The 10486-nt window shown below is 33.2% G+C and overlaps 1 pseudogene; it reads right to left on the reverse strand.

Annotated features, from left to right (window-relative positions):
• Window positions 1-202: 202 nt before the first annotated feature.
• LOC106474759 overlaps window positions 203-10486 on the reverse strand; it is an 18308-nt pseudogene continuing 8024 nt past the window's right edge.

The raw sequence follows: 10486 nt of genomic DNA on the forward strand, positions 1-10486 counted from the left end.
TCTGGAAGTTTAGCTGGATGTAGAGGTTCGCATGTAAACAAGACGACTTTGACGAGAATAAGTTAGTTTAAAATTCAAATAATAAGGCTTTAATATTATAATAAAAATTGGTTACATTTACAACAAGAATGCATATAAAAATTGTAAAAGTATATATAAAATATCATACAAATGTGGGTTAAATATTACTAGTAATTTATAACTAATTATATACAAGTCGTCTTCCTTTAATTCTAGACTTCAGCACAAGAGCAGGTCGGAATTCTAGCCGATCGTCATACACTTCAGAGGCTGTAGCTCCAGCAAGAGCAACGTAGTGATTGCCTTCTTCATTTCTGTCTAATCTTCTGGTAAATACCTTTAAAGTTCGAGCCCCTGAAAAAAATAGAAGTTTAATTTTACCATTAGAAAAACAGAAAAATAAAATTAATGGCTCTTTTAGCTTCAGGTATTAATTATGTGAAAACAAAGTGCGAAAGTTACCTTGTTAATTTAGGGTTGTTCATTTAAGAGTGGTAAAGTAAAATGAAAAGAAGAAAAAAAAAAGACTGAAGAAGGGTATACCTTCACTTCCAAATTCTATCTCTTTTACAAATCCTGAAACTCCCATCAACCGGTAAATTTTCACGTTGTCAGTCTGATCTGTTAAAATAAAGAGGAGTAGTAATGGCTGGAGACGGCTTAAATGGGTAATGAAGAAAAACTTTAATATAAGTTTTTCTTCATTACCCATTTAAGCCGTCTCCAGCCATTACTAGTCTCAAAGTGGGTTCCTCGTCATCGAATTTAAAGAGGAGTAGGTCTCCCGAAGGAAGCACTGTCCAATCTAGATCAAGTACACCAGTTTCCGGTATTTTCTGGACATCATAAAATGGATACTTCTTGTACAGACCGTATCTGAAAAGTTGAACGTTCTGAAGATTAGACCCATTACATAATTCTACCTAGCTACACTCTTAGGAACAGATAAAGTGTCCGATTCTAATGTGAAAGCTAACTAAAACTGGCTAAATACTAAGCATGTCTAACTCCCTTCTCTTAATTTACATAAAGGAAATTAAGCGCTAGTTTGCATTCCTTTGATTTGAAGTCCTTGGAAATAAAGTCAGCAATTTAAAAATTATGAACAATGTTAGTTTTTTTTCGTAGTTGTATTTTATCGAAGTCCCACAAGTATTTTACACCAGTGCAGTTACAAGCTATGAGAGTTTTAGAATAAAGTAGTTATGCTCTCAAAAATTCAGAGGGCGAATGTCATAAATTAATTTGAATATTACGTCCAGAACTCGTACATTTAATCCAGTACAAATACATACATCAATACCTGTATATAGTCACAAAAGGGGTATACTCTAGCATTGGTATTTTTCCTTCTGCTATCACCAAGAAACAGTCATCAGAATACTCAGTTTCATGAGACAGGAGTAGCACAGAACGAGCATACGTAGTCTGTATGCTTTGGATAGGATCACCGAACTTCATTTGTTCAGAGTTCCAGAAATAGATGTCAACACTATTTTCGAAAGATTGCAGTTCCACATCAAATGCATTAGCAACAGCCAGAATAGTTTTGTTGAGATGAAAAACTGTACTCACCTGAAAAAAATATCAAGAGTAGACGAGATCAGGGTCACTACTGTTAGTGTTCGTATTATACACATCTGAATTTAAGTGCACTATGTACATTAGACAGTTTAAGTATTATTTAAAAGCCATGTCATTTCCTGTGCAAAAGTCATTTGAGCATCAAAATATACGATTAGATACTTAAACAGTCTCTCACATCTTACCTTTTTTGGACTCTTCGTATGGAGAGTATCACTGTGTTCGAAACCATCTTTTGCATTTATTGCACAGAAAACTTGAGATTCAGCATTTTTTTGTTGACCAGGAATCACGTATATAAGGAATACCAAGCATCCTACACCATCGTGTTCAAAATAATTCACACCACTTGAAGGATAGAGTGCCAGCGTCTGGAATAACCGAAAGCTAGTTTCTCTAGTCCATTGGAATATTTGGGCAGCAGACATACTTTTTGGTGCAGCTGTAACAAGTTTAGGGAATAATTTGATAATTCACTGTTTTTGAATTGAGTTCTTTAGGAAGAAATCTGAAATTTGATTTAGTATTTACAGTTTTACTTACCCATGGAAGAACTGACGTTTAGAATGTAGGAACATGGATTGAAATTCGAAGTCACAAAAAATGTATACCCTTGAAATTGGAAGGATTCTATGTCTGTAGCAAATGCAGCTGGATAGATCTATAAAAAGAATATTCCCAGATTAAAGTTCAAAAGTTAACAGTTAGAATATAGATTAACGCAAGTTTTAGAGTACTGGAAGTTTACCAACCTCTTTCTCTTCAAAGATCGGTTCAGTCCCAATCATATGGTAAGAGTATATATTAGAACATCCATTTTCTTCAGTTTTGTCGCTTAGCAACAGCAAATCAGTATTATCCGGTAAACCTATAAAGCCCCAGGCGTAGGAGTTCAATACTTTAAATCCATGAACTAGTTCATAATAGGTTAACGAGATGGCTTGATCTGGAATTAGGAAAATGTTATTTACTGAAGATCAGTAAATGCAGTTTAGGCTAATGCCATCTTAAGACAATATTTAAGGTATATTTAATTTCGAAACTCACTAGCAAAGGCTTCTTCCATTATGGAAATTCGTTTTCCCTGGGTTTCTAGCTTTCTTTGGAGACTACTGATGTCCTTTATTTGCCTAATTTTTGCATTTAATTCAGCTGGAATTATTTCATCAACTTTTCCCAGAGATACCATGGAGTTCACCGTCAATGGAGCTCTAAAGGTCTTTCTCCCAGTTATGGTGTTGTTTCTTCCCTTCAGCATCTGAAAATACCGTAGCTTAAAGCGAGATGCTTTAGGTAATAAAGTTAAATTAGTATGAATAAAAAAATTACTAATAGAAGTTACATAAAAATTACATTAATATGCCAGTAGTGAACGTCCCTTAAACAGTATTAAAAAAGAAAAAAAAAAACTCTTGCAAATGGTTATTTATTACTATAATTGCGAGTGATAGGTTTAGATTTTAGCAAGGGCATTGACCACATGAATTACTTGGGCTTTTACCACAGGGGCAGAGACTACTTTAGATGAAGTCAAATATGAATGTATTCGCCGAAACTAGTAAGAACTATAGTACAATATACTGTTGCACCTGGTTTGAATTTAGATCAGTTTATAAAATAGTTACCATGCCTTCAAGATATAAATGGCATAACTACGAAACTTACCACTCGTCTACAGAAATCTACGAGATCAATACCATTAACAAGTCCACCCACTTCGATATCGCACTCTGCATGTACGTCTCCGACTATAGAAACGTTGCCAGAAATGATCTGGTCGCCTTCCGTCAGCAACAAGGAGTCTTTAGATACTTTGATACCATCAATGAACTGACTGGCCCTTAAGTAAGAGGGGGAAATTAATTATGTAGTTTTTAAATAAGACTACATTAATTAAGAATTCATCCTTTCAGTAAATTAAACATATTGAAATAAAATCATGGATTAGTTACTGATTAATTCACTTCAAATCATTAACTTGGTAGCTTCGTAACAAAGTTATCTTCAAAACGTTTACTGAAGTATCACCAGTTTCTAGGTTAAACAGTTTATAGTATATCATTTCTTACCAGATTGCTGGTGCTTTAATTAAGGAAAATCTCTTCTCTCCAAATATATCAAAGTGTCCAGTCTTATAAACAGACTTTGCTGCCCATTCAGACACATCTACTTTTTGTATCGTGATTCCTTCACCAACCTTCATGTCTCCCAATACATTCATATTAGATTGAAAGACTTTGGGAACAGTGATGTAGTTTGTTGTGTTATGAAGCATCAAGTCTGATGGAACATTAATACCATCCACGGTGCCAGACACGTGAACATCTCCTGTCCGGAAAGTACGAATATAAAAAGTAAACTTCCTGTTTTATTTCACAATCGAGCCCCTCAAGGGGACAAAAAAAAAGTTACATTAAACTTGTAACTAACATTAATTTTAGAAGAGGTACAATTCATGGAGTCAGTAGTCTTGTAATATTTTGCTATAAATATGGCAATTTGTTTACAATTAAGACTAATGGTGGTTAACATTAGTGAAAAATGTTAACTTACCAGTAAATATCAAATCATTTTCAAACTCGTATGTATCAGTTACTATTTGGTCACCAGTTGTTTTTAACACAGTCTCGTTCAATATTCTTACATTTACACCATTTATTTCCTCATTGGCTGTATAAACGTTCCTTGCCGAAACCGAACCTGCGAGTTCAGAGAAAAGATTAGTTGAGCTAAGAAACTACCAGCTAAATGTCTACTTTAGATGGCCATTTACTACAGGACCAGAAAAGACGACATTTAAAGATTTGTTATATTATTACATCTAATATACAACAACACTTTGCAAAGTTGTGTAAACAAATTCTCAAAACTTCGAGTTAATAGCTTTCATAATCAATGCAATAACGTTTCAGGTACTCTCTGCACAATTTTAATTTGGAACTTTTCGTAGAAAGTCTGGGAACATTTGAATTGTCAAACTAATCTTTAACTTCCATAGATTCCAAAATGACACGTGCAGGGATTTCTTGAGGAATACTGATACTCATGTAAGTTTGGTTCAGTGTGATAACATCAATATTTCCAAGTGTCCCTTGGAGATTAACGGGCTATTAACAAAGAAAAAAAAACATTAGTATACAATTAATTTTTATCAAGAATTAGTTTTCAGTAATACTTAAGCTTTTTTGGAGCCACCCCCCCCCATCACAACCTAGTTAAGGTTCATTAAACTTAATAGAAGCAGTTGCTTAAAAGGTATAAATACGAGTATGTAAGAAAGGCTTGGTATATTGCACTTACCCCTTCTATTGTTAGTCTTTCGAAACTTTTCGGTTCTGCAATATAGATATCTTCATCTACCTTCCAGCAGCTTTGGTTAAGGGATACAATATCCAAGTTATCTATCAATCCATCAACTTTAAGATTTGACTGAAACATTACATCACCCACTGCTGTTGTTATTCCTGCAACTTCTTGGTCAGTGTGTATTAGAACCGTTCTATTACACACATCTGGTATCCATACATCGTCTATAAGACCTTCTGACCACAGGTCGCCATGAACTACGAATCCGTTTCTGAAAAGTTTAGGACCAGTGATCTCATTGTAACGATTTATTAAGACAGCTTCTTCTGATAAATCTATATTTTGAACACTTCCTAGTACTGTAACGTCACTTTCAGCAATAACAGTGTCTTTGAAAGTAATATGGCCCATAATGAAAGACGGTTCGTCCACTTTTACTATACTTTTATTCAACCGAATGATATTTACATTGTTTACCTAACCATGAACATAAATATCAGATTTCACATTAACATCCTTTTTGAAGTAAAGGTCAGCATTAACCATTTGGTCTGCATCTTTAAGCATCCAGTTATTCTTAATGTCCCAATCTGAAACTCCATCTAGTGTTCCATAAAACCAAAGATTGTTAACGTCTATTTTATCCAAAAACGATTTATCTGCAGTTATTGTCTGGGGCGGGTCAAACAATACAGCATCACGCCAAATCTCACTGAGGTCCACATCACTGAAGTTGTCACTTTGAAAGTTACTTCCTTCGATTATTATAACATCGCCTACTACGGTCTTTAAACCAGTAACAACCTGGGGATCTAGAAAGTGTCAAAGCCATTACTTATTAAAACTGAATATCAGAAAAATTAGTTTTTTTTCCAGTTAAGAGTTTAAACTTCACATTTCAAATTCAGCAGCTTTGGTATTTATTGTTTAAAAATTTATTTATTCGCAACATTATTAACTGGTTGTCAGTTTGTCTTAGAATTAAGTTTATATTAAGTCTAATTCTTACCTTCGTACGTCATGGTATCTTCTATTAATTCCTCGAGATTTAGGCCATCAACTAATCCATCTATAGTTATGCTAGTGACCTGTAACAAACCTTCGACAACTATATCTGAAAAGGTCTTCTGAGAAGTTATAACGTTATCTTCGTGCAGAAGAACTGCATCTTTCAAATCAATGTTGTTTAATTTTCCACCTATTTCTAAAGCATAGACATCCAGGTTACCTTCTATTACTTTGTGAGATGGAATAGTTTGATCACCGTTGGTAAAGAGTATCATGCACCAGGAATCTTAAGTCAAGATCATTAAGTAATCCCTTTATATGAGAGTTTGCATTCAATACCAATTTCTCGAAGGTCTTGTGTCCACTTATTACCTGATCTTCGTGTTTTAGTACTACGTCCTTAGAGAAGTTCATTCCATTTATATCGAGACACTGTAGGTTTCGAGTCTAGACCAACAGAATAGACAAAGAAATTAATAGCTAATCAAGTAGTCAATTTGCCAACTTCAGTGAAGTGAACCTTAAGACGACAAAGATCTACAATATTCTTATATTAATATCAGCATTTAAAAACTGCAACCAAGCTGAAACTAAAATATACCTGAACTTGTTCCTTAAACACAAAGCTTGAGAAATTAGGCATCTCACGAGTGTCTAGCCTTAGTGCTCCATTATACAAGCTAGCGAGATCGCCTCCGTCGACCAATCCACGAACTTCGACAGGTCCTTCGATTTCTACATCGCCATTTATTACAAGAGTACCTATAGGAAGATGTTCTTTTCAATATTTAATATCATTTAATATCGCCGTGATTTTAGTTTCCACGCCAGTATGACTTCCATTTTGGAGTTACTATACATCGAACTATTCTTAAATTTTAATATCAAGAATAAATTTGTTGCAATAAGGAAGGCGAAACTTTCCATATCTGGCTGACCAAGATTATAGTTTAAGAATTATTTGAAGGTACTGCCATTTGTGGTTTAATTCATACTACACCACCCGTGACCCGTCGGTTCATCCACTATTCAGAAGTTATGAAGAATAAGCTAATTTCAATATTGCACCAAAATGAAGGTTTATTTTGAGATAATTTAATTAAATATTTCAATATTTCATAATTCAAGTAAAGATATTTGATTGGGAGTAAAAGGAAAAACCATTTTATTTTTCAAAAAAGTGAAGTCAGTTTTTAAGTATTGTGATGAACAAACCTTATTCACAGTTGATTGAAAACAAGAAGTAACATATAATAGTAAAGTTATTCATGGTTTATAAGAACGTAGTTGCTATCAAAAAAACAAAAAAAAGGCAATTTCAGAAAAAGATTTCATACTTACTTGCTCAAATTACTGCAAGAAACACTAAAACTTGATAACCAATACACTATGAAATTCACCAAATTAAAATTCTGTCTCACAGTGAATGATTTGACTGAGAAAGTAGTCATTTCCTTACCTACCATAACCAAGGCGCATTGAGAAATTCTTCAATATCTTGTTTGTCATCTTGTGCCTTTTAATAAAGATAGGAACATTGACAGGGAAATAGATTTGAACCAAAGTTTCGTAATCAGCGAGAACAGTCGTGTGGTGTAAAATTACTAATACTAGAAATGTTCATAAAAGTGACCCGAAAAACGGCGCTAACTCGGTAACCCGTGGCCCGATTTTAATGAAACCTGCGTTATTCTATTTCATTCTCATTTCAGGGTTACTGTATTCTTACAAATATGCCACTATTTTGTGCCGTTTTTACTGTATTTAATTACAGACAAGCAAACAATCTTAGAGTTTTAGTAGTATATAGATAGAAGATAAATAGATTCATGTATGCAATACTTTCGTAAGTCAGCACAACACCTAAATGCTACATTCAATAGCATGTTTGTTTCTAATTAATGCTTCACAAAGCAAAACAGCTTATGAAAATTACATTACAGTGTCAAATTCATTTTCAATGATCAACGCAGTTGGCAAAAGTATTTTAATGTATAACTATGGTTTACATATCACACACACACACACACACACACACCCGTACATTACATTAGCTTGCATGTTGTTTAATAATAAACATCTTAAAGTTGCCATCTTTTGACGAAATAGGGAAATAGATTTGAACGAAGAAGTTTCGTAAAGAGAACGATTGGTAGTGATGAAAAATTACTTGTGCTAGAAATTTTCATAAAAGTGACCCGAAAAATAACGTTAACTCTAACCCATGGCCAGATTTTAACGAAACTTATTTTATTCTATTTCTATTCTCATTTCTCATGTTCTATGTATATTTATTCTCATATTGTGCGCCGTTTTTGCTGTATTTAATTACAGACAAACAAACAATGAGTTTTAGTATATAGATATTCAAAGATGTTATAAAAGCTAAACTCACATTCCATAACATTGATTATTTTGTCGAACTAAAAATAAGTGTATTGTAATTAGCATGTCTTAATAAATACGTCAGTTAAAAAAACTATAGAAAATAAAGCTAAAGGCTACTTACATCATAAGAACTAATAAAATTGGGCCTTAAAGACACTTACACGGAATAGAACGATACCAGTCTAGAGCCATCTTGCCTAGTTCAGATAAATCGACTCCATCTGTGTATCTTCCTACATAAGCATGATCTTTAAGATGAATGTGGTTAAAAGTCTTTCTCCCTAAAAATACAAGATAAATACTTTGTATCGATATTTCGAGTTTGAATATAGGTTTAAGACAAGATTTATTCTTAAAATTAAGTTTATTAAAATTACAGGAACACAAAAATGTTTAGAAGAAATGTTGGTAAAATGATCTCCATGTAGTATTAATTGGACGAAGTTTCTTCATATTTCGTATAAAGTTTCAAAAATAGTAGGATAGCGACCATGTCTTTAAACTTGTGTTTATGAAAGAATTTCTTGAGAACTGTTTTTGATCTATTCTTGGATTGTAGTTAGAGTACTAAAACACCCGAAATAAGTTGAAATAGATTACTTTGAAAGAGTGCAATGCATGCAAGTTTTGAACAAAAATAATTTCCCCAAAGGTCTTAAAGCACTTTTTCAGGATTCTGGAGAAAGTTACCGTGTGGTGTAAACAGTATCAACTTCAACATTATGGGGATTCTCGACCAATTTAGTCTTAGATGTGCTTAGCACCAACAACTTCACTGTCCATCATCCTAAGGGTGTTCTTCCGAGTGCAGTTCTGCTTGTTTCAACCCATACACTCAGAGTTAACGAATTTGTTATTATATATTTATTTTAATATCAACCTTTGTTTAAATAAATTTATATTTAAAAACATGCATAGCTTATACTGTTAAATATGTATTGCAAAACTCCCGCCTATTCTCCAGAGTTGTAGAAGATTCTCGAAAGTAAGAATCAACAATGTGTATACATGTAAACGCTTAAATGTAGCTCAGTATTGATACGTAAAACTGAAATTTCTAGAATGCCTCCACACATCTATAAATATAACCAACGCGACGCGCCGAAAAAGAGTATCCATTATTAGTTTGCTATAGTCAGTGTGCTACAAACTTCGAAAGCTATAACGGATTGTTATATCGCTCAATCGGAAAACTTCAGATATTTGACCAGAAGCATTTACAAAGTTCGAACATTACAACTCATTTAAATTCAGTGGATTCTCATAGGACATTAGTATTTTTACGAAAACATTACATAACCTCACGGTGGAAAACTCGGTGTGTGTGGCTAATAAATAACGAAGGACAAAGCTAGCTAGCTTCCCTATTAAGAGAATCGTACCTACGTCAACTCGTAATGAACTCGCTCATCGTTAACCCTCAACAAAATATTAGGAAAGTTCCAGAGTAGAAAGAAGACTATATTGCTTGTAAATTAGTGAAACTGTTTACAAGTCATTGTTTGTAATAACTGTTATTGTAAATTGTATTGTTGTGTGTATATTAAAACTTGTGTTTAAAAAGAAAACCGTTTCAATCTTGTTGGCATACATTATACATTGATTATATATCGGCATATATTTAAATATTAAATCCAAAGTACAATTTAACTACTAAATTTATAATTATCAGTTAACTCAATTTTAGACCATTTGAAACTAATACGTAACAGGGTCAATAATCAGAGTCGTTCTTTGGAAAGCTTACAAGAGAGTGGAAATATTTATGACCGATTTATTGGGTTTAAAGATATAGAAAGTTAATTTTCTCCAGACAATGGAATTCATGGTGAGATATAAATAGGTATTCAAGAAAATTGCTTCTCCCCCCCCCCAAAAAAAAACTTCAGTATTCTACTCTGAATTTGTAAGTAGTGCTATTATTTCGGGAAACGTAGAAGTACCTTCCCTAACACACTCCAGAAAATAAAAAAAAGAAGTGTCAAACACATTATAAAGCAAGGACGTTTCAGTAAGCTGAAAGACTTTACAAGGCATCCTTTATCATAAATACGACTTATTGAAAGTTAAGTTTCTCGTAGTATTTAAGAACTTACCAAACACTGTCTGTACTCGACTTTTCACACACACACAACAAAAAAAAAAAAAAAAAAAAAAAAAAAAAAAAAAAAAAAAAAAA

Source organism: Limulus polyphemus, unplaced genomic scaffold (assembly GCF_000517525.1).
Source record: "Limulus polyphemus unplaced genomic scaffold, Limulus_polyphemus-2.1.2 Scaffold6, whole genome shotgun sequence".
NCBI lineage: Eukaryota > Metazoa > Arthropoda > Merostomata > Xiphosura > Limulidae > Limulus > Limulus polyphemus.